Here is a 25,155-nt window from a genome sequence, read left to right as displayed (position 1 = left end):
TGCCAACAGGTGTTGTTGATATACCTCGATGGGGACAGGTGAAAATGTATGCCCCGAGCGGGACTCCAATCCAGGATCTCCTGCTTACATGGCAGACGCTCTATCCATCTGATCCACCGAGGACACAGACGAACAGCGCGACTGCAGGGACGTATCCCTTGCACACTCCCCGTGAGACCCACATTCCCAACATGTCCACAATCTACATACCTAAAAGATATTTGTCCATCCACTTATTACATTTTCATTGAAATTAATACTGTTTTAATGACATGGGTTTGCGCAAGTATGCTCACAGTTGTGTAAGACACAGCTAGCTAATCTGAGTCACTTTGTAACACACACACACACACACACACACACACACACACACACACACACATTCTGCAGGCTTACGCATTGGCGGCAAGGTACCAGTCCTTGTTGAAATTGGGTTCATTGCCTGATGTTATCAAATGCATTATCGCAGTCCTGTCAGAAAAATCATGGCGCGTTTTTTGACAATACATCGTTGTTTAACGTCTGAGCCAGCATAATGTGTCTGAAATATGATACCACAACAAAGAAGGCTTCTTTATGCTGGGATAAGCCCCATGTCTTATTGTGTACAGTTTCTCTCGGTGAGGCATGAACCTGATAGGTGTTACAATGTGTCCTAAAACTTTATTTCGTCCCGTCCAAATTCGGACTTTTAGAGATCTACTGCTACACTTCACTCAGCTAATGTCTGACGAACACGACTTACCAGTTCCAGGTGCTCTGTCCACGACTTTGTCACTATAAGTTGGTAGTCCACATACATTGTTACCCTGTCTAGCAGGTCTGTCTAAGACCTTGATGAAAACTCCAGAGCTCTTGTTGAGTCTGAAGGGTAGAACTCCAAACTTGTAGCTATGACCAGCAAATGTAAATGCAGTGTATTTTCAACAGGTTTCAGATAGTAAGACCTGCCAGTATGAGGCATTTGGTCCAAGCTTGTAAGATATATCACTCCCCAGGACTTAAGTATTTGTTCTTTACGTTTCTGATCATGTGCACACCTGAATGGTATCTTGGTTATGTCAAGCACAAGGCGAGTGTTACCGTCCGACTTGGAGACTGTGATCAATGGGCGACTATAGGGAGGTCTTTATTAGCCCAAACTTCAGCACACATTGTATTTCTTTGGATGCAAATTTTTCTTGCGCCAGGGGACAGATTAGGTAATTCGGTAATATGTCTCATGCTGTTTAACTTGCATGTGATAAATGTATCCTTTTACTATGCCCAGTTTCTCCGAGAATAGCGCAGCGTAATGTTTTAACAGTTCTGGAAGTTGGTGCTGTTGACTGTTGTCGAGATAATTTTATTCGGTGATCTTAGTATCAATGTCTTTTTAATGATGTCAATCACATTCTCGTCATTCCTACACATACTTGACTAGATAGGATTGATGGAGGACATTGAGAAAGTTCAATGACGGGCAACACGTTTTGTATTACCGCGAATTAGGGGAGAGAATGTCACTGAAATGATACAGGATTTGGGGTGAAAATCATTAAAACAAAAGTGTTTTTCGCTGTGGCGGAATCTTTCCACTAAATTTCAATCACCAGCTTCTTCCTCTGAATGCGAAAGAATTTTGTTGACCCCGACCTACATAGGGAGAAACGATCACCATAATAAAATGAGGGAATTCAGAGTTAGCACAGAAAGATATAGGTGTTCGTTTTTTCAGCACGCTGTACAAGATTGGAATAATAGATAACTGAATTCACAGAAAGTGACATATTTTGTCAAAATGTACTTTCATATTTCAAAAATTGTGAATTCACAACCTGTGAAGTAATATAACACTGTCTTTATGTAATTATTTACATGAGCACCAGATTAAGATTTATTTAGAGTCGCAGAACGTGACATAGTTTGTATAAAGGTACTTGTCTATTTTATTTAAAATGTTGATGCCTAAATGTACTATTAGATTCCACCTACAGAAATATTTGTTTATGTTATCGACTGTCACGTAATGTAATATGTATTGTAGGCTGAATTCACTACAGATGGAAAATGTGTTTTTTATGTAATTGTTTAAAACTATAAACTTTATCGACACTCACACAATGTGAAATATTTTGTGCTTTTAAACGTAAAATAAATAATTTTATGAGCACAGAGGAAAGAGATGATGTAAAATTTGCTAATAACGGTATCAACCATATCCGTGAACCTTTTGACAAAATGATTCTACTTGTACCTAAATTCCTGTGCATCCCTATTGTTATGCAGCACAAATTAAGTGAATAGTGAACCACGTTACTTCAATCAACAATGTTTTCTATGAGATGTCGGCATACCAAGATGCACACCACAGTCATGATGTACGTCAATAGGTGCTTGCATACCAAGATGCACACCATCACCACTAATCGACAATTGGACTTGGAACTTGTAACTGATGTAGCTGCGGCAACTCAGGCAATTCGATGGTTAACTTAGTGTCTGGTTACACTAAAACTATGGACCAAAGAGACGACGGAATCACATGGCGAATCCTGGTGTTGTGCTATGTGAGGGAAAGAAACGGACTTTTGAGTGCATTCACAGACACTTGCCAGTGATTTGATCATGCTATCCAATTCCTTTTTTTCCCCTTCCTTGAATGTGGTACTACTAGATGCCAATTTATAATGAAACATAAACTATGTTCTAATTTTTGCCATCCATTACTATTAGAAATATAAGTAACTTTTACTACCTCATGTACACTTCCAACTTACTGACTCATATTATTTGTATATTTTGATGTATACTCTTTTGAATATTCTCTTTGTTATACTTAGGAAAACAAATTCTTATGACAGTATATGTATGTGCTTTGTTGAAAGAAATATTGTATCATTAACTTCCTTATTACTACACATATTTCTATAATCAAATTTCCTTCTTACGTCAAGTCCAAATGACTTAACGACGTAGGAAAATTTGAAGGAAACCCTGTGGAGGGTTATGTAAGAAGTGTATATTTCTATTGTTTATTGTCAAATCACAATTTATGAAAGATGTTTATATTTTATAAAGCCCACCAGCAGCTAATAGAGTATAGTAAAACATAGTAAGAATATTCATGTCGCAGTTCGATGTAGCAGTCAGATGGCGATCCAGTAACAGTAAAAAAGGTAAGGAACAGTTTTGGGTTATTGCAGATAACGACTAAGGGGCACGACGACGACACATTCTATGTTTCGTCGAAATAATCAGAAAATCACTTTTAATAAGCAGCAATTAAATTTGTACGCGAAGTTAGAGAAAGAGAATAAATTTCAAAGGGAAGATTTCATTTGTCATTATTAAGCAAGAGAACGAAATCCTAAGGGAAGGTTACGTAAGTTATTGTAAAAGGGAAGGTTACCAATAACAAAAGAGTTATAGAGGTGATGGGAAGGTTTCATAAGGCATTCTCAACATTCATGTGTAGGACCACGTCTCAAGCGCTTGGTTTCTCTTCTCTTACGTTTTTCCCACAGTTATTGACTCACCACCATACAATTTAACTTTCCATACGTAAATCCTCATAAATAATTTTCTGAAATTCAGTTCTATGTTTGATACTAGCAGACTTGCATGTGGTGGTCTGGTTTTTGAGCTTCATCTGCCATGGGTAGTTTTGCTTCCTTAACTTCGCCTACTTGTGATGAATTTTGATGTTAAGATTCTCACTATTCCCTTTTTTGCTACATTTCATTGCCTATAACTTTTTCCGGTTTACTCTTAGTCCATAATGTGTACCCATAAGACCACTCTGTGCAAAAGGACCTATAATTCTTCATTTTCGCAGACAACAGCAATGTCATCAGCGAATCTTTCAGCATTGATATGGATGCATGAGCTGTTAAGTTGATTGTGCGATAATTTTCGCATTTATGAGGCCTTGGTATCTTCGGAATTATGCGAATTGTGGTACGTCTCCAGTCTCATTGATTCTAGAGAGAAACCTGAATGGTCGTTTGGTTGCCACTTCCCCCATAGACTTCAGAAACTTCGATGGAATGTTTTCTGTCCCCTCTGTGTTATTTGGTCGCAAGTCTCCCATATCTGTACAAATTCTGAGAATACTACAGGATATCTTCCATATAGAATCGAAAGGTTCCTTCTTTCACTTCATCACCGCTAGTAGATAAAAATATTATGAAACGTGTATTTTTTATTGATTGCTCTTCTACAAAAAATGTCAGCAGTTGGCTTCTGTGTGCTGCTCATTTTCAGACACTGATAACCTACGGCACTGTACAGTCCTAAAATGTCGATCGCACACCCACCAGCGCAGCGCCGCGGAACAGCATCAAGAAGGCGCTGACTCGCGCGACAGTGCAAAGAGCGGGCAGCGCCACACCTCTTGGAAGACATAATTCAGCGCCCCCTGTCAATGCTGATTTAACCAGCCACCCATCGCTGGTCGGTACAGTTCGGTCGCAGATGGTGCTAGATGTGGTAAGTTCCTATGGAATCGAAATGCTGATGTCATCGGTCCCTTCGGTCTCACACTCCTAGAGCATCAGTACTGAGTGACAGGAAGACGAGACTTAACCTGGCTTCTGCTAGAAGTAATAGCGAAAAGTGTTGCATGTAGCCGGCCGGAGTGGCCGAGCGGTTATAGGCGCAACAGTTTGGAACCGTGTGACCGCTACGGTCGCAGGTTCGAATCCTGCCTCGGACATGGGTGTGTGTGATGTCCTTAAGTTAGTCAGGTTTAAGTAGTTCTAAGTTCTAGGGGACTGATGACCTCAGAAGTTAAGTCCCATAGTGCTCAGAGCCATTTTTTGTTTGTTGCGCGTAGGAGGCACAGGAAGTAAGGTAATTTATGTTTATTTTATTTTTACAAACAAAGGGATTAAGTAACCTTAAAATGTTATATGCAGATCATTTTGGATTCCTGCCACCGGCCATCGCAACTTCTCTCCTTTTGTGTTGTGTCCGTGCTGACTTCCACAGTAGCTGACACAACAGATACAACGCATTCTTTAAGTCTGGCATGCTAGAAATTAGTGGTTTGTCATCTTTCAATATTTTATGAAATATATACTTGTTTCATATATTATTTTAATTTGCTGTATAACATAGTTTATTGCGTTTGTTTGTATGCCTTGAAATAGTCTTTGGTTTCTGATTACCTAATGTACAGTACATCACCAAGTCTGGCACGCCAGAAATATAAGTAATGCGCCTCTTATATTTTCTGTTGACAGTTTTTCTGTGTTTGGATGTAAGTGTATCTTCGACAACATCAGCCGTTGTTCGTTGTTGGGCTGCAGTAATTAGAGCACAGTCACCACTACATGTGAGGTTGTGACATTTATCTCCATGAGTTCCCAGTGTAAGAATGGAATATGACGCCTGCTTCGTATGTGTAGAGAAAAATAATATCACACCTGTAAGTAGGTAAAGTGCACCGTAAGGAAGTATGTTATCGTGAGTTGTGTAATGTGATACTTACACATGGCGATGTATTGTGATGTATACAATGTTATACTCTTTTACGTTGGTTTTAAAGATGCTTGAGAGTGACAGACTATCGAAATTAGCTAACTGCATGATTTAAAAAAGATCATTTACATTACAGCCTACCGTAGGCTGTGTTTCGTTTATTTTCTTGTAGAAACAGCAAACAACCCATCAGTTGCCTAATGGAAGGTTCTTCATTAATCCCCCTTTACCATGGTTTCGACATTTATAAAAACTTCTTCTCTAGAGGCAAATATTGACAACTGGATACATGTTGTGGCACATATACGTTAAAATACAGTCGAAAGGCATCAGGCAATTACAAAAATTCACCTCCATAATCACAAAATATGCACAGTCTCTTTGTTGATATTTGGTACTTCCTCACTAATATATAGCTTGGAGACTTGCTATACATTCGGGTGGAAATACCGAATAACAACAACCATGTTGTGCATGGTTTAGTTATTATGTGGCCAGTATTTTACATTTGGTTGACGCCTTTCGGTTAGATTTTAACGTACGTCTGCCACAACATCCAATTCAGTTGGCAATATTTGCTTATGAAAAAGACGTTTTAATAAAAGTTGAAATCATTGTAAAGAGGTTTTAATGAACTTCACATTTTGGAAGTGATTGGCTGTTTACTACCTATATAAGAAGATTTCATCCTGCCGTTGCTGATCCAGCCATACACAAAATTTTAAAATTTTCATTTATTTTAAACACTTTGTGGTAGCCCTAGAATGTCTGCTCGCAATATTTTACGCTATCAGCGGTGTACCCCACTCGTACGTTTCCGAAGATACGTCATACGTATCTGCACAGCTGTACGTGCTTGGAACAATGGTGATCACTATAGGTGGCACTGTCGGTGATGGCGGAGCTGAGTGTGGCGGAGCTGTCGGCTCGGCTGCCGCAGTAGAATGTGACGTCTCCCCGACTAACATGGCATGCTGGTTAGTTGTGAACCCCTCCTCTCACCAGCGAAACGCTGCATGCTCTTCGAGGAACAGGCAGTGCCCTCTTCCAAGCACGCAAGTGCCTGATAACTCGAGGAGCAGCACAGCGGGCGGTTTCATGTTGGCGGACCGCGACTGATATTTAGCGTGTCGAGTAACGGCAGACGTGCTAAATGCGTAGGTTCACTCAGGAAGGGAACCAGAGAAGAGAACAAAAAACAACGTGCGCAACTGGTCATCGAGGATGCCCTTTGGTAACGGTCGCAGAGTATTACAGGCGGCTGGAAATATTTATCGCCACCCCGCAAACTCTGGCATGAGAGCAACTGAGCGGACTGGACCTCCAACAGAGGATCCTGTGAGTCCGACGTGGCTCGTAAAGTCATGCAAATCAGCCGTCCGACCCCGCCGCAGCGAGACCCTTCGCAAATTATTGCCCTCTGCGTGCTGGCGGACGCAATTCTGCCGCTTTGAGATGTCATAACAGCCCCGGGCTCTGCCGCGTGTCTGTGGGCGGGCAATTTCTGCTCCACTGCGCATTGCAGAATGGCCGTGCGACGAAGCGATTTCGCGCCAGAGGACCCGTCGCGGGATTTGTGTGGCTCTGCGAGGCTTGCAGACGACGGCAAGGCGGTTAAATGCTTCCTAAGCAATCACACATACTTTGTTTTGCACTCAGATGGATTTGTCAAAAGAATTACGGGACTGATCTCTCACGAGACTGGAGAAAAGAATCTCGCTATAACACGCGAAAATTCGGATGGCATATTTGAACATTCCAAACAGCCAGAAGAGAACATCCCCAGTTTATACCTAGCTGGAGCTATGTTTCATATGAGACTTGCCTGACGAGCGGGCATGGAAACGACAAATTACTGAAATACTTCTCGTAAGGGAAATTTCATGTTAGAACGAACCTTATAATTTATTGTGAACTAGATGTTTGCCCTCAGCTTTGACCACGTCCGCATATATAAAATATTGGTTGAATCAGAACTCCATGGACAAACTTTCAGGATTGTTGCTACCTACATTAACAAGGTAGAAATTTCTTGTAAGAATCGGATGTAAAATGCGTATCTTAAGAGCTCTGACCACTTGTACCTCTTAGCTACTATGAAGCTATCTCCTCTATTGAACTACTGCTCATAACTCTAAAGGTAAACGTTTTAGAGCTCACGTTTATTGAATATTTTTTTCTTGTTTTGGTTCATAGTACCATCACTTAGGAGTTCGTCTGTGGAGTTCTGGTTCGCCTATTCATTTCATTCATACCTCATCTCTCACAGCTTAGGGGTGGAGTTCTGTTTCACCTTATATACAGGGTTATTACAAATGATTGAAGCGATTTCACAGCTCTACAATAACTTTATTATTTGAGATATTTTCACAATACTTTGCACACACATACAAAAACTCAAAAAGTTTTTTTAGGCATTCACAAATGTTCGATATGTGCCCCTTTAGTGATTCGGCAGACATCAAGCCGATAATCAATTTCCTCCCACACTCGGTGCAGCATGTAGCCATCAATGAGTTCGAAAGCATTGTTGATGCGAGCTTGCAGTTCTGGCACGTTTCTGGGTAGAGAAGGTTTAAACACTGAATCTTTCACATCACTATGCGTGAAACTTGCCCGCACGCGTTCAACCGTTTCTTCGCTCACTGCAGGCCGACCCGTTGATTTCCCCTTACAGAGGCATCCAGAAGCTTTAAACTGCGCATACCATCGCCGAATGGAGTCAGCAGTTGGTGGATCTTCGTTGAACTTCGTCCTGAAGTATCGTTGCACTGTTATGACTGACTGATGTGAGTGCATTTCAAGCACGACATACCCTTTCTCGGCTCCTGTCGCCATTTTGTCTCACTGCGCTCTCGAGCGCTCTGGCGGCAGAAACCTGAGGTGCGGCTTCAGCCGAACAAAACTTTATGAGTTTTTCTACGTATCTGTAGTGTGTCGTGACCATATGTCAATGAATGGAGCTACAGTGAATTTATGAAATCGCTTCAATCATTTGTAATAGCCCTGAATGGGGTGTTAGGGGTGTATCAGAACAGATTTTTTGTTGGTGGCAGGGGCAGTACACTGAACAGCATTACATCAGTATATATTTTGTTTGTAGACTAATAATTATTGCTATTAAGAGTAGTATGTTTTTTAGGCTGATTAATAACTCCAGGTACATGTGGGAAGAGCAAGCTGTTAATACTTATTTTCCCGTTGGCAGTAGGCAGGGGGTTGAAGTGTAGACGTGTGGACGCAAAACTTTGGATCTATACTGAAAAGCGTACTCCTTTCAGTGGTGCAATTACGATCATGTACAAAGCATCAGGGAGTAAATTATGTGATGTGATTGCTCAAACACTGTTAAACATGGAGAAAAAAGCTAACTAAATACAGTGGGTATATATGAAGATACCAATAATCACAAAATCTACACTTATACACCCATCCCCAAGTATGCCTGCTGAAAAGTAATATTTTCGAATTTTTAATGTGAAAACTCTTAAAACTTTTATTTAATAAAAGATAATGAGATTCTCTATATTTATTCTTCATGTCTGTATATTTATTTCTCAAAACAGTCACTGTGACGATCAACACATTTCTCCGAACGAGAGACCAGTTTGTTGATAACGTCAGTGTAGAATGTTTATTGACACAGCCGTAACCTCACCTCTGCTTGCACCGCTTCGTCACTATCAAAGTGAAGTCCTCGAAGGTGTTCTGTAAGTTTTGGAAACAGACGGAAATCTGATGGAGCCAGATGGGGATTGTATGGAGAATGATCGATAACACGGAACACATGGTGCCTGATGGTTACAGATATCGGAGCGCTTGTCTGTGGTTTGGCACTGTCGCGCTGAAGTAGAGGATGCTCCATGTGCGGACAAACTCTTCGGGTTGGTGTTTTCAGTTTTCTGAGGCCACTCGCAGTACAGTGTAGCGTACATGGTGGTGCGTTTGGGCACGAATTACAAAAGCACCACACCCGGACTATCCCAGAACACTGTGAGCATGACTTTGTCTACTGGTTGCTCTAGGGAGAACGATGTTCCTTCTTATGGAATTACGAACAGTGCAATTGAGACGTTTATGATGCTTGAAACATGTACATAAAATGTACAGAAAAAACATTTATCATTCAACGTAATTATATTTAAAAATAATATCGACTTACTACGTATATTAGTTCTTCGTCAAAAATTTCCATAATGGTGAAACAGTCAAATGATGTTATGTAAATACTCACTCTGGTCTTAATCTTGGATGACGGGTAGAAGTTAGAGACATTTTAAGTGCACTTACGGTGCATTTTGGTTAAATATATGTGTTTACTTGCTCTTAAAAACACTATTCGTGTATCTTTAGCATTCCTACATTTTTCGAAACTAATAATTTATTTTTTAAGAATATTAGAAACTGCAATACTGCGCTGGCATATAAATGATTGATTGTTGTCGGCCATTTGCACGGCCGCAACGTCTTATTTGAATATTACGAATACTAAACCGCGTAGAGCAGCAGCAACAACATACAAAGCTTGCATTTTCATTACATTATTTAACTTCAGTGCCATTTTGATTCATTTGCGAAGATTAATAGTAGTTTTCAGTATATTGTTGTGGTTGCCGCATAACGGCTGTCTTTTATCTCAGCTACGTAAATTCACAGTGATAAATATGGCACGCAATAATATTTCTCTAAAAGGGGTCATGACATTAAAGCAGTATTAATTTCAATGAATTTACAGCGCAAAAAGAAACTGACATACTTTGTTAACATGCGAGTCAGTACAGTGCTTCTCAACGCTCTTTATGTGTTTTACATTGCGGGCATTAAATCTTGATATAACGTATCCATAAAAAAAGACTGTGTAATTTGCCCACTATAAGTTGTGATAGTTACTTTAGTGTGTGTGGCGTCATTTGATGTGTAACTGTACGTGTATTTGCCTACAAATCATGCAGTTTAGTGAACCGCACAAGTACACACAATTAAAGCACATACATATTAAAAACAACACACTAGCGCCCAACGTGGGGCCAGAAATATTTGACTGGTTGGGTTATACAATATTTGTATTTTATCGTAATATGTATTGTATTCTCTTTCATGAACTACGTCGATCACAACAATAACATAGATACTGATTGGCAAGGATTCTACGAAAGAGTGGAGGCATTGCAAATTCAGATTCTGAGAAAATTTACAATACGACAGAACATTAAAGGAAAGGAGACGGGTTTTTGCCCACCAAATTTCTAGGATACACGCCAGTAGTACCTTGTGTGCATCCAATCAGTGATTTGCGGTTGTACATTTTTTTCTGAAAGTATTTCGCGTCGCTAAATATAATGCAGTGCTGTGAGAGATAGTTTCGTTCACAGACTAGTTTCAATAGATTATTAGAGAGTAGTTCATGGGGACTTAATCATTAGAATATTAATGAATAAATGCAATAATTTTAGTAGGTGTGTGACCGGTTACGAAGTTTCGTAACCGGTTGGCCCTGACTAGTATTAGCACGCAATCTGACTGCATAAAATAAAAATAAAGAATGACAAGGAATATCAATTAACACAATTAATTAATTAAGTCCCCTGCAACTATAAAAGCTACGAAATAACAAAGCACAAGTGTAGCAGTTCTGTCTGTGGTAGTGTGACTCAACGTACATGTATCTGGCTCGGTTCTTTCTCAATACGACAAAATATTTTGAACACCATTTACAATGAACTAATTGAAAAACCAGAAATACCATAATTGCACATAGAAACCAGAATTACAAGTCTAATAAATGAACACGAGCCAGATGCTTTGTTGACTGTACCTGTGAGCAAGAGGCATCGTCATTAAAGAAAACTGTAATACCTTTTTACCTCATTATATATTGACGAAAATTTTCCATTAGACCAGCATCATAAATCAAAAGTCCATATCCTTTCTCAAATGCACTGAGAAAATTGCTACTTCTTCCACCGAACACCATTTACTCTCTCGCTCAACAGAACAACTGCCCTCGACGTCCTCTCGACAACTACTGCCCAGTGGAGGCGGCGGAATAATAATCTTTGGCGCAGTCTCTGGCGCTATGACTCAGTGTAGCCACCTTTCAGTAGGTTTAGTAAGGGGGAAAGATTTTTTTATTCGGTTTATTGCACCATTTTCAGTGTCATACCCTTTTTTGTGTTTTGTGTGTTGTATTTGTGTATATCTAGCGTGTACTTTGTACTTAGTCATCAAAGAAGAGTAGGCCAAAGAGAAAGCGGAAGGTGACAATATTGCAAATTTAGAGAAGACTGAGGATATCAGGGAGTTGCCATGTACTGATACGGATAATGTTAGCTGTAATTTCAAGCTTAGGAAATCGAGGAGTCTGAATTATGGAACTTAACGTCTGGTTCCAATGTGGAAACGTTCGAACCACAAGCAAGCGCCGGATCAGCTGACGATAAGTTCAATATTGAACATGCAGTAGCGGCAGGAAATGTTATACCGTCGACGGTCATAGGAAATGACTTTCCCTCGGCTTTAATCCATACTGTAAAGGAAAAGTTAGCTGATAAGGAACTACAACGCCAGGAGAAAGAAAACGCGAAAGAAAGGGAAAAAGAAGACAGAGAAAGGATTACCGTGAGGAGAAGGAACAAGTTAAGGAGGAGGAAGGGGAAAAAAAGAAAGGATTAGGAGGAGACAACAGATTAGTAGAAGAGCTTAATAAGGTCTTCGATGCACCAGCTAAGCAGATCGTTGACCATATTAAAGATGAAATAGATAAAATCCCCCCCCTCCCCCCCATCATGAACCATGGACATTGCCACTGGTGGGGAGGCTTGCGTGCCTCAACGATACAGATAGCCGTACCGTTGGTGCAACCACGACGGAGGGGTATCTGTTGAGAGGCCAGACAAACGTGTGGTTCCTAAAGAGGGGCAGCATCCTTTACAGTAGTTGCAGGGGCAACAGTCTGGTTGATTGACTGATATGGCCTTGTAACAATAACCAAAACGGCCTTGCTGTTGTGGTACTGAGAACGGCTGAAAGCAAGGGGAAACTACAGCCATAATTTTTCCCGAGGGCATGCAGCTTTACTGTATGATTAAATGATGATGGCGTCCTCTTGGGTAAAATATTCCGGAGGTAAAATAGTCCCCCATTCGGATCTCAGGGCGGGGACTACTCAAGAGGATGTCGTTATCAGGAGAAAGAAAACTGGCGTTCTACGGATCGGAGTGTGGAATGTCAGATCCCTTAATCGGGAAGGTAGGTTAGAAAACTTAAAAAGGGATATGGATAGGTTAAAGTTAGATATGGTGGGAATTAGTGAAGTTCGGTGGCAGGAGGAACCAGACTTTTGGTCAGGTGAATACATAGTTATAAATACAAAATCAAATAGGGGTAATGCGGGAGTAGGTTTAATAATGAATAAAAAAAATAGCAGTGCGGTAAGCTACTACAAACAGCATAGTCAACGCAATATTGTGGCCAAGATAGACACGAAGCCCACGCCTACTACCGTAGTACAAGTTTATATGCCAACTAGCTCTGCAGATGATGACAAACTCGATGAAATGTATGATGAGGTAAAAGAAATTATTCAGGTAGTGAAGGGAGACGAAAAATTCATAGTCATGGGTGACTGGAATTCGACAGTAGGAAAAGGAATAGAAGGAAATGTAGTAGGTGTATATGGATCGGGGCTAAGAAATGAAAGAGGAAGCCTCCTGGTAGAATTTTGTACAGAGCATAACTTAATCATAGCTAACACTTGGTTCAAGAATCATGAAAGAAGGTTGTATACATGGAAGAACCCTGGAGATACTAGAAGGTTCCATATAGATTATATAATGGTAAGATACAGATTTAGGAACCAGATTTTAAATTGTAAGACATTTCTAGGGACAGATCTGGACTCTGACAACAATCTCTTGGTTATGAACTGTAGATTAAAACTGACGAAACTGCAAAAAGTAGGAATTTAAGGAGCTAGGACCTGGATAAACAGAAAGAACCAGAGGTTGTACAGAGATTCAGGGAGAGCATAAGGGAACAATTGACAGGGATGGGGGAAAGAAATACTGTAGAAGAAGAATGGCTAGCTTTGAGGAACGAAATAGTGAAGACAGCAAAGGATCAAGTAGGTAAAAACACGTGGGCTAGTAGAAATCCTTGGGTAACAGAAGAGATACTGAACTTAACTGATGAAAAGAGAAAATACAAAAATGCAGTAAATGAAGCAGATAAAAAGAAATACAAACGTCTCGAAAATGAGATCGACAGGAAGTGCAAAATGGCTAAGCAGGGATGGCTAGAGGACAAATGTAAGGATGTAGAGGCTTATCTCACGAGGGGTAAGATACATACTGCCTACAGGAAAATTAAAGAGACCTTCGGAGAAAAGAGAAGCACTTGCATGAATATCAAGAGCTCAGATGGAAACCGAGTTTTAAGCAAAGAAGAGAAAGCAGAATGATGGAAGGAGTATATGGAGGGTCTATACAGGGGCGATGTTCTTGAGGACAATATTATGGAAATGGAAGAGGATGTGGATGAAGATGAAATGGGAGATATGATTCTGCGTGAAGAGTTTGACAGAGCACTGAAAGACCTAAGTCGAAACAAGGCCCCGGGAGTAGACAACATTCCATTAGAGCTACTGACAACGTTGGGAGAGCCAGTCCTAACAAAACTCTACCATCTGGTGAGCAAGATGTATGAGACAGGCGAAATTCCCTCAGGCTTCAAGAAGAATATAATAATTCCAATCCCAAAGAAGGCAGGTGTTGACAGATGTGAAAATTACCGAACTATCAGTCTAATAAGTCACAGCTGCAAAATACTAACGCGAATTCTTTACAGACGAATGGAAAAACTGGTAGAAGCTGACCTCGGGGAAGATCAGTTTGGATTCCGTAGAAATGTTGGAACAAGTGAGGAAATAGTGACCCTACAACTTATCTTAGAAGAAAGATTAAGGAAACGCAAACCTACGTTTCTAGCGTTTGTAGACTTACAGAAAGCTTTTGACAATGTTGACTGGATTACTCTCTTTCAAATTTTGAAGGTGGCAGGGGTAAAATTCAGGTAGCGAAAAGCTATTTACAATTTGTACAGAAAGCAGATGGCAGTTATAAGAGTCGAGCAACGTGAAAGGGAAGCAGTGGTTGGGAAGGGAATGAGACAGGGTAGTAGCCTCTCCCTGATGCTATTCAATCTGTATATTGAGCAAGCAGTAAAGGAAACAAAAGAAAAGTTCAGAGTAGGTATTAAAATCCATGGAGAAGAAATAAAAACTTTGAGGTTCGCCGATGACATCGTAATAATGTCAGAGACAGCAAAGGACTTGGAAGAGCAGTTGAACGGAATGGCCAGTGTCTTGAAAGGAGGATATAAAATGAACATCAACAAAAGCAAAACGAGGATAATGGAATGTAGTCGAATTAAGTCGAGTGATGCTGAGGGTATTAGATTAGGAAATGATACACTTAAAGTAGTAAAGGAGTTTTGCTATTTGGGGAGCAAAATAACTGATGATGGTCGAAGTAGAGAGGATATAAAATGTAGACTGGCAATGGCAAGGAAAGCGTTTCTGAAGAAGAGAAATTTGTTAACATCGAGTATTGATTGAAGTGTCAGGGAGTCGTTTCTGAAAGTATTTAAATGGTGTGTAGCCAAATGTGGAAGTGAAACAATGACGATAAATAGTTTGGACAAGAAGAGAATAGAAGCTTTTGAAATGTGGTGCTACAGAAGAATTCTGAAGATTAGATAGGTAGATCACATAACTAATGAGAAGGTATTGAACAGAAATAGGGAGAAGAGGAGTTTGTGGCACAACTTGACTAGAAGAAGGGATCGGTTGGTAGGACATATTCTGAGGCATCAAGGGATCACCAATTTGGTACTGGAGGGCAGCGTGGAGGGTGAAAATCGTAAAGGGAGACCAAGAGATGAATACACTGAGCAGATTCAGGAGGATGTAGGCTGCTGTAGGTACTGGGAGATGAAGAAGCTTACACAGGAGAGAGTAGCATGGAGAGCTGCATCAAACGAGTCTCAGGACTGAAGACTAAATCAATAACAACATAGATAAAAAGCACACCCAGCTCGAAGAACTTCTTACGCAAAACAACGATTTACATAACAAAGAGAGCGAAATAGAATGACAATTCACTACATAAGGGGAAGCGCATCAAGCGCTTGAAGAGCAGGTTAAAAAATTACGGCGACTGTAGACGATTTGTATATCAACTTTGATAGGAAGACGGAATACTAAGCAGCCGCGACTCTGCAGCCTAGGAATATTTGAGCGAGCTGCGAGGAAAAATAACGTAGTAGACAACTGCATTAGAATGGGCATGACGTTCCGCAGCTTAAGTCTGGAGAAGAGCGTTAGGTCGATGACAGTAGGTATCGACAAACTGAAGCTGTGGTTCCAACATTGGCACATATAAAACATGAGGAATCTTTAATAAAACACTGTTAGCTCCAAACATCCAAAGAAGAGACGAAAACTGTGGCTCCTGTGATATTTCTTAAGAGTTTTAAGAATGTACTGCCTACGCTATGGACAGAAAGACCAAAGATCCATTTCGTGATTTCATTTATAACTGGCGACTTAACTCTGTGGGAGACGGAGATCGCTGATAGCCTCCAGACACTTTTTGAATTTGAGAAGACATTCCTGGGTCGCTTCTCGTCGAAGTGTGCACAAGAACGCTTAAGTAAACAAGATTACAATCCTGAGCCGGGCAAACCAAAGCAGGGATACCTGCGCATGTACTTTCAAAAGTACTTGAATAACTCGCGATACTGGGATGAAACCGTGTCTTCGTGCGACGTGTTAAGAATTTCAAAATCTAGATTACCGATCGCTTTACGCGAGAAACTATACCACGTTCCTGATACGGACTTGGAATTGTTTATAGCCGTGGGTGATTCACTCTGTCTTACCCAAGAGGATGCGAAGCAGGGCTACAGTAAAAACAAAACCAGAATGACAACAGTCCACTCGAGAACGGTGAAAAGAGTGGTAGTGATTACTGTACATGGAATAACAACAATCAACCAAATACACATTAAACCAACAGTCATAACAGTTGATCAAACCGTAATCAGTTCCGTAAGCGAAACAGCAATATTAGCAGAAAAATACGGAACAAAGGTAGTACGAGTATAATGCCCAGTTCCAACCTAAAAACATGTGTGAGATGAATTATCCTGAACAAAGAACAGGTCCAGTAAACTGGAAGTTGAATCCACCATGGGATGGATACCATTCGGTAAATAATGTCAGTGTAATAACAATGCCACCTCCTAACCAGCAACAGTGGAAATGCCACAAAACGAGATGCCGCCGCACATACTGCAGCAATCTCATGGCATTAGTATTCTTGACGTTGTTGACGAACCCCTGCCCAAGACGTCACAAGCGCCACACTCTACACTGTCGATGTAATCTCTCCACGTGTCGTCGAAAGGGGGAGGGGCGGAGCACAAATGGGGGCCAATTATCAGGTAAATTTATCCAAGCACAGGTACAACGAGGGGCTGGACCTGAAGGAGGAATTATGCGCTGATACACGCAGATGTGGTCAGCGAAACACTCAAATGGTGGAAACTGCGATTAAGGGAACTTTTCATGGAATATCATCATCGACTCTGGTCCAAGTGTATCTGTGGTGAATTATGACTTCCTCAGGTGCATAAACCAGATCCATACGATACCATTATTGCTGATGCAAAATAGCCAAATTTTTGGATCCGTATGTGGACTTTTTGAGAGAGAGGGATGCAGATATAGACCATTTTTTTTTACTGTATGTTCACTAAAGAATAATGGCAGAATTGTAGAACTGGCAGCACGCGGACAGTATTGTATTTGGTTAAAGGTTGCTTATGACTGGCCGAAGTTCAACACATTGCGTGTAATGATATGCATGAAGACTACATCTATATCTACACGGATACTCTGCAAATCACATTTAATTGCCTGGCAGAGGGTTAATGGAACCACCTTCACTACAGTTATGTATTATTCCAATCTTGTACAGTGTGCTGAAAAAACGAACACCTATATCTTTCTGTGCTAACTCTGAATTCCCTCATTTTATTATGGTGATCGTTTCTCCCTATGTAGGTCGGGGTCAACAAAATTCTTTCGCATTCAGAGGAAGAAGCTGGTGATTGAAATTTAGTGGAAAGATTCCGCCACAGCGAAAAACACTTTTGTTTTAATGATTTTCACCCCAAATACTGCATCATTTCAGTGACATTCTCTCCCCTATTTCGCGGTAATACAAAACGTGTTGCCCGTCATTGAACTTTCTCGATGTCCTCCATCAATCCTATCTACTCAAGTATGTGTAGGAATGACGAGAATGTGATTGACATCATTAAAAAGACATTGATACTAAGATCACCGAATAAAATTATCTCGACAACAGTCAACAGCACCAACTTCCAGAACTCTTAAAACATTACGCTGCGCTATTCTCGGAGAAACTGGGCATAATAAAAGGATACATTTATCACATGCAAGTTAAACAGCATGAGACATATTACCGAATTACCTAATCTGTCCCCTGGCGCAAGAAAAATTTGTATCCAAAGAGATACAATGTGTGCTGAAGTTTGGGCTAATAAAGACCTCCTTATAGTCGCCCATTGATCACAGTCTCCAAGTCGGACGGTAACACTCGCCTTGTGCTTGACATAACCAAGATACCATTCCGGTGTGCACATGATCAGAAATGTAGAGAACAAATACTTAAGTCCTGGGGAGTGATATATCTTACAAGCTTGGACCAAATGCCTCATACTGGCAGGTCTTACTATCTGAAACCTGTTGAAAATACACTGCTTTTATATTTGCTGGTGATAGCTACAAGTTGGGAGTTCTACCCTTCAGACTCAACAAGAGCTCTGGAGTTTTCATCAAGGTCTTAGACAGACCTGCTAGACAGGGTAACAATGCATGTGGACTACCAGCTTATAGTGACAAAGTCGTGGACAGAGCACCTGGAACTGGTAAGTCGTGTTCGTCAGACATTAGCTGAGTGAAGTGTAGCAGTAGATCTCTAAAAGTCCGAATTTGGACGGGATGAAATAAACTTTTAGGACACATTGTAACACCTATCGGGATCATGCCTCACCGAGAGAAACTGTACACAATAAGACATGGGGCTTATCCCAGCATAAAGAAGCCTTCTTTGTCCTGGTATCATATTTCAGACACATTATGCTGGCTCAGACGTTAAACAACGATGTATTGCTGAGCCTGTTGTCAAAAAACGCGCCATGATTTTTCTGACAGGACTACGATAATGCATTTGATAACATCAGGCAATGAACCCAATTTAAACAAGGACTGGTACCTTGCCGCCAATGCGTAAGCCTGCAGTGTGTGTGTGTGTGTGTGTGTGTGTGTGTGTGTGTGTGTTACAAAATGACTCAGATTAGCTAGCTATGTCTTACACAACTGTGAGCATACTTGCGCAAACCCATGTCATTAAAACAGTATTAATTTCATTGAAAATGTAATAAGTGGATGGGCAAATATCTTTTAGGTATGTAGATTGTGGACATGTTGGGAATGTGGGTCTCACGGGGAGCGTGCAAGGGATAAGTGCCTGCAGTCGCGCTGTTCGTCTGTGTCCTCGGTGGATCAGCGTCTGCCATGTAAGCAGGAGATCCCGGATTGGAGTCCCGCTCGGGGCATACATTTTCAGCTGTCCCCATCGAGGTATATCAACAACACCTGTTGGCAGCTAAGGGTTTCAATTAATTATCATTTACCTTAAGTTAGGTTAAGTAGTGCGTAAGCTTACGGGCCGATGACCTCAGCCGTTTGGTCCCATAGGATCTCACCACAAATTTCTAATTTTTCGGGATATCCTGCTTACAAGGCAGTTACGTTAACCACTGCGCCACCCAGACACGGTGTTTATCGCCAATGCGGCGGCTATCTTGGCACACTCCCTGGCCGACTCTCCGTCACTTACCCGCAGTCCCTATCCATGTCCTCTATGCTCGATAATTTTTAGATTCCCTCTGGAGGTCGAACGTAGTTGTCCAACCTCTCAGAAGGTTGTGGGTTCATTGCTCACTGACGAGAATCAGTTACATGAATGCGTCGTATTTTTTCGGAAATGTTCCAGTGAACAGTCGCCATGCATTCACATAATCATATTTTAGCATCGTTTATGCTTTCTGGCGGAATTCCTTTCGTACCCTCCTGTTTTCGGGGTCAGAATGGTTAAACCACCTTTCATCACCTGTCACAGTGTTGTTGACGAACTAAGACAGGAAGGGATTATAGACACTGGCTGCGAGGGACTCATCACCTGTACAATGTTGTTAAGGATCCAGTCGCCCTCACGTTGAAAACGCAAAAGATATGGTTGACAGATGGCCAGTCCCCTCTGTTTGTGTTTGGTCAGGAGTGATGACTCGAAGCAAGCACTTAACGTGCAGAAAATAGTTCGTACTGCATTTCTGTAATGATGGCCTGTGCACGCTCTCGTGATATTCCACGCTAGGATAAGACTGTGTCTGTATTAGCCGGCCGCGGTAGCCGAGCGGTTCTAGCCGCTTCAGTCCGGAACCGCGCGACTCCTACGGCCACAGTTTCGTATCCTGCCTCGGTCATGGATGTGTGTGATGTCCTTAGGTTAGTTCGGTTTAAGTAGTTCTAAGTTTCACGGGACTGATGACCTAAGATATTACGTCCCATAGTGCTCAGAGCCATTTTTTAAACTGTGTACCATAGGTGTGGCTGGGATATACTAACAATAATTTTGTACAAATATTTATACAATTAAAAAGTAACGTTTATACAAAATTTACTTGAGATTGCTGCAGACGTTCCTCAGCTCAGTTAAGCTTCTATGTCAACCCGCTTTCACCCGCACCTCCCACATAAGCTGTCACTGGCGGGCGGACAGTACTTCACCAATCATCATAATCGAATGAATGTTATAGTAACACATGGAAGAGTAACATATTATTGTTTTTAACATTTGAAGACAAATATCTGGAATATCTGCAGTTGAGCTCTAGGATCAGGCATTATGTCACACTAGAACTTAAGTATAAATGTAATGTTTTACATTTCCACTTCATATCGATATCCTGCGGTCACAGGCCCTGCAGACCAAGCGCTGCTTCCACAAAACTTCTGCCATTCCATGCTGTTTTGTGCCCGGTTCATCCAAATGTCTTTAGTCCCCAGAGCTGCTAGGTCCTTCGCCAGGTCGTCCATCCAGCACCGCCTTGATCGTCCAATGGGGCGTTTAGTGTTTGGTTTCCCCTCTAGTAGCACCTTCACCTGTCTTCCATCGGACATACGGGTTAAATGGCCCACCCATTGTATTCTTTTGCTCTTTATCTTCTGTAGGATTCCTCTTCACCTTAGTGATAACGCAGATTACATTCACTCAGTACTATCTCTTCCAGCATCTTCACGTTTAAGTCGTCATGTAATATTTGGCTTATCAAATGAATAACCTTCCTTTCTGTTGAATGCGACATCCCATTTCGTTTTTTGTTCCCTCGTATTGTCCACATAACTATCATTTTACAAACATTTCAAGAAACCGAGAGAAATGCGTTCACCTCGTTGGCAATATTCACAAGTTACACTCGCCTTCTGGATGACGTTAAAGTAAGAAACAATTCCGGGAGCTCGGTTAGAAAAGACTGAAATTACATTGAAATGAACACCCTTAGCTGCTTACAGGCGTTGACATACGTCAACTGGGACAGATGAAAGTGTATGCCCCAACTGACACACGAACCCGGGATCTCCTGCTTACATTGCAGACGCTCTATCCATCTGAGCCACCGAGGACACAGAGGACAAATCCGAAAGAACAGATACCATCTTAGTAAATATAGAGTTAAAGCTCACCTGCCACTTGACCATCTTCTTCTTCTGTGCGAATGCACAAACAGTGCCCGAACACTTACGGGAATCGGCAACGCGCCGCGAGTAATGGGTATAATGGGTGGTGGCACTACGAATGTAGCGTGGGACAATACGTTGAGAATGTGGGTTTCGCGGGAGGCGTGCCAGAGATAAATCCTTGCAGTCGCGCTATCCTTTGTGTCCTCGGTGGCTCAGATGGATAGAGCGTCTGCCATGTAAGCAGGAGATCCCGGGTTCGAGTCCCGGTCGGGGCACACATTTTCATCTGTCCCCGATGACGTATGTCAACGCCTGTAAGCAGGTAAGGTTGTCCATTTCATTGTAATTTCATTCTAACAAGCTGCTCAGTCACCGATGGTATCTGTTCTTTCGGACATGACAACGGAGTTTTACATGATCTGGTAGAACTGGGAACTTAACAAAGCGACCACTAATTATACACTTTACATGATATTCATCGAGGTGACGAAGGTCATGAGATAGCAGTATGGACATATAAATATGACGGTAGTATGGCGTGCACAAGAGTACATTGGTGGAGTTGTCATTTGCGTACGGGTGATTCATGTGAAAAGGTATCCGACGTCATTATGGCCACACAACGGAAATTTACAGACTTTGAACTAGAAATGGAAGTTGGAGCTAGACGCATGGGACAATCCAGTTCGAAAATCGTTAACAAATTCAATATTCCGCTATTCACAGTGTCAAGAGTGTGTCGAGAATACCTCATTCAGGCATTACTTCTCGCCACGGACAACGCAGTGGCCGACGGCGATCACTTAACGACCGAGGGCAGTGGCATTTGCGTAGAGATATTGCTGCTAACAAACAGGTAACACTGCGTGAAACAAACACAAAAATCCATGTGGGACATACAACGATCGTATCCTTAGGACAGTGCGGTGAAATTTGGCGTCAATGGCCAATGGAATCAGGTGACCGACGCGAGTGGTTTTGCCGACAGTATTACATTGCCTGCAGCGCCTCTAATGGGCTCGTGAACACATCGACGACTGGATATTCGTGACCTGGTCAGAAGAGTCCAGATTTCAGTTGGTAAAATTGAAAATTTTAGGTACATTCCTAAGGTACCAAACAGCTGAGGTCACTGGTCCCTAGGTTTACAAACTACTTAATATAACTTAAACTAACGTACACTAGGGACAACATACACACCCATACCCGAGAGAAGACTCGTACCTCAGACGGGAAGAGCCGTGCGAACCGTAGCAAGTGGGCGCCGACCGCATGGCTTCCCTGTGTGGCTTTCATTTGCTAAAACAAATAACAAAAAAAGATTTCAACACCCCGGTTCAAAGGACTCCTGAAGATAGTCGTTGACTGTGGATATTCTATCAAAGACACAGTCGCTTAGACAGTTCAGAGATGTCACCAAATCCGCTCAAAGATGTAAACTATGCAAGAGCAGCGCCTATTAGACGGAGGGGGTCCGACAGCTGATCAGTTCTAGTCATTCCACTAGGAAGGAGGTATACTGCTCGTGTTGTCAGTAGTTCAACCATCCATAGACGGTCAATAGCGCGGTTCGATCGTGTCCGCATTCCTACTTTGTGCCAGGAATGGTTCTCAACAAGGGAAGTGTCCAGGCGTCTCGGACTGAAACAAAGCGATGTTGTTCAGACATCCAGGAGATAAAGAGAGACTGGAACTGGCCATGACACGCCTCACTCAGACCACTCAGGGGCTACTACTGCAGTGGATGACCACTACCTGTGGACTACGGCTCGGAGGAACCCTGACAGCAACGACACAATGTTGAATAATGCTTTTCGTGCAGCCACAGGACGTCGTGTTACGAATCAAACTGTGCGCAATAGGCTGCATGATGCGCAACTTAACCCCTGACGTCCATGGGGAGGTCCATTCCTGCAACAACGACACCATGCAGTGCGGCACAAATGGGCTCAACATGCCGAATGGATCGCTCAGGACTGGCATCACGTGCTCTTCACCGATGAGTGTCGTACATGTCTTTAACCAGATAATCGTCGGAGACATGTTTGGAGGCAACCCGGACAGAGTGAATGCCTCAGACACACTGTCCAGCGAGTGCAGCAAGGTGGAGGTTTCCTGCTGTTTTGGGGTGCCTTTATATGGGACTGACGTACGCCGCTGGTGGTAATGGAAGGCGCCGTAACGGCTGTACGATACGTGAATGCCATCCTTCAACCGATATTGCAGCCGTATCGGCAGCATATTGGCGATGCCTTGGACTTCATTGACGACAATTCGCGCTCCCATCGTGCACATCTTGTGAACGACTTCCTTCAGGATAGCGACATCACTCGACTAGAGTGGCCATAATGTTCTCCAGACATTAACCCTATCAAACATACCTGGGACGGATTGAAAAGGGCTGTTTATGGACGACGTAACCCACCGCCGAACAGCCGTTATGGGGTAGGGACAACCTGCGCCAACAGTGCCTTAATGAACTCGTGGACAGTACGCCACGAGGAATCTTGGCATGCATCGATGCAAGAGAACGTGCTGCTGGGTATTAGAGGCACCGGTGTGTACCACCGTCTGGACCACCACCTCAGGAGGTCTCGCTGTATGGTGGTGCAACATGCAAGGCGTGGTTTTCATGAGCAATAAAAACGACGGAAATTATGTTTATGTTGATCTCTATTCCAACCCAGTGTGAGTAAAACAGAAGTGTGTTGCTTCCATCTAAATAACCAGTTGGCGAACGTAAAACTGGAGGTAAGTTTCAGAGGCAGAATTCTCCATCACAACTGGAACCCAAAATATCTTGGTGTCATCCTGGATCGTACACTATGCTTCAAACAACACCTTCTTAACTTAGCTCAAAAGCTGAGGACTCGAAACAACATCCTCCATAAGCTATGCGGAACTACCTGGGGATCTTCAGCAACCACCCTGCGAACTTCAGCTCTGGGCTTGGTATACTCAAGTGCTGAGTATTGTGCACCTGTTTGGATGAATAGTCATCATACAAGGCATGTTGATACCCAGCTGAATACGACAATGCGCATAATATCTGGCACAATCAGATCTACTCCAGTTTATTGGCTTCCACTGTTAACCGGTATAATGCCTCCTGATCTACGCAGATGTACTGCCCTTATGAGAGAATTCCACAAGATCTCCAGGAATTCTAACCTACCCGTGCATAGCGACCTGCCACTTTTAAATCGCAAGAGACTGAAATCACGTCATCCAACTCTGTGCGATGCTGCTGACATGGTTGCTAAGAATTTCAAACCTCTTGAAGAATGGAAAGGTCGGTGGGAAGCAGTGACAGATGTGCACCTGCATAACATCTTCTCAGGTGCTAAACTTCCAAGTGGATTCGACTTACCACGCAAGACGTGGTCTACTCTCAACAGGATCCGTACCAGCCATGGGCGATGCAGGGATGCTCTCTTTAAGTGGAACAAGCTGCCTGATCCAGCTTGTGACTGCGGGGCTCCATACCAGACTGTTCACCACATTGTCAGTGAATGCAGGACTCGAGCCTATCACGGCGCCAAAGAGGACTTCCTGCTAGCAACTCCAGATGCAGTGCGCTGGATTGAAGGACTGGATATTCAGTTGTAAAGACAAACTTAAGTTTCTTGTGTGTCAATATGTACATATGTATATGTAATTTCATGATATGTCTGTATTAGCCATACGCTAAATTAATCTATTCCAATTTTCTGTACAGGTTCCAGAACTCTCGGAACCGAGGTGAGGCAAAACTTTTTTGGATGTGTGTAGCTGACTGCAGAGTTCGACTGCGGCACAGA

At 42.2% G+C, this 25,155-nt stretch overlaps 1 non-coding gene across 1 annotated transcript; it reads left to right on the top strand.

The window, feature by feature from the left end:
- Positions 1-21,556: 21,556 nt before the first annotated feature.
- On the top strand, positions 21,557-21,630 carry Trnat-ugu. Its single transcript has one exon. It is a non-coding gene; the product is annotated as a tRNA-Thr (tRNA).
- Positions 21,631-25,155: the final 3,525 nt, after the last annotated feature.

This window comes from Schistocerca americana, chromosome 3 (assembly GCF_021461395.2).
Source record: "Schistocerca americana isolate TAMUIC-IGC-003095 chromosome 3, iqSchAmer2.1, whole genome shotgun sequence".
NCBI lineage: Eukaryota > Metazoa > Arthropoda > Insecta > Orthoptera > Acrididae > Schistocerca > Schistocerca americana.
This window is presented reverse-complemented; position numbering and strand designations above follow the sequence as displayed.